Source organism: Nomia melanderi, unplaced genomic scaffold (genome assembly GCF_051020985.1).
Source record: "Nomia melanderi isolate GNS246 unplaced genomic scaffold, iyNomMela1 scaffold0014, whole genome shotgun sequence".
Taxonomy (NCBI): Eukaryota; Metazoa; Arthropoda; class Insecta; order Hymenoptera; family Halictidae; genus Nomia; species Nomia melanderi.
The window spans coordinates 6,125,371-6,126,325 of NW_027475130.1; positions in this window are offsets into that span (position 1 = coordinate 6,125,371).

Below are 955 nucleotides of genomic sequence, written 5' to 3' on the forward strand. Positions count from 1 at the left end.
TATCTGCAGGAGGCCCTGGCGCATGCATCTGTGCAGCGCGAACGACCTCGGACCACCAGGGGCCGAGAAAACCACCGTCTCATTGGGCCGGACACTCAGGGCCTGGGGAAAATCCAATATATATCTGGTGATATCTCGGGTGCTATTACAGATAGCGCAATAAATCAGAGTGCATTGTCTGTAGGAGGCCCTGGCGCATAAATCTGTGCAGCGGGAACGACCTCGGACCACCAGGGGCCGAGAAAACAACCGTCTCATGGGGCCGGACACTCAGGGTCAGGGAAAAATCCAATATATATCTGGTGATATCTCGGGTGCTATTACAGATAGCGCAATAAATCAAAGTGCATTGTCTGTAGGAGGCCCTGGCGCATGAACCTGTGCAGCGGGAACGACCTCGGACCACCAGGGGCCGAGAACACCACCGTCTCATGGGGCCGGACACTCAGGGTCAGGGGAAAATCCAATATATATCTGGTGATATCTCGGGTGCTATTACAGATAGCGCAATAAATCAAAGTGCATTGTCTGTAGGAGGCTCTGGCGCATCAATCTGGCCAGCGGGAACGACCTCGGACCACCAGGGGCCGAGAAAACCACCGTCTCATGGGGCCGGACACGCAGGGTCAGGGGAAAATCCAATTTATATCTGGTGATATCTCGGGTGCTATCAGAGATAGCGCAATAAACTAAAGTGCATTGTCTGTAGGAGTCCCTGGCGCATGAATCTGTGTAGCGGGAACGACCTCGGACCACCAGGGGCGGAGAAAACCACCGTCTCATGGGGCCAGACACTCAGGGTCAGGGGAAAATCCTATATATATATGGTGATATCTCGGGTGCTATTACATATAGCGCAATAAATCAAAGTGCATTGTCTGTAGGAGGCCCTGGCGCATGAATCTGGGCAGCGGGAACGACCTTGGACCACCAGGGGCCGAGAAAACCACCGTCT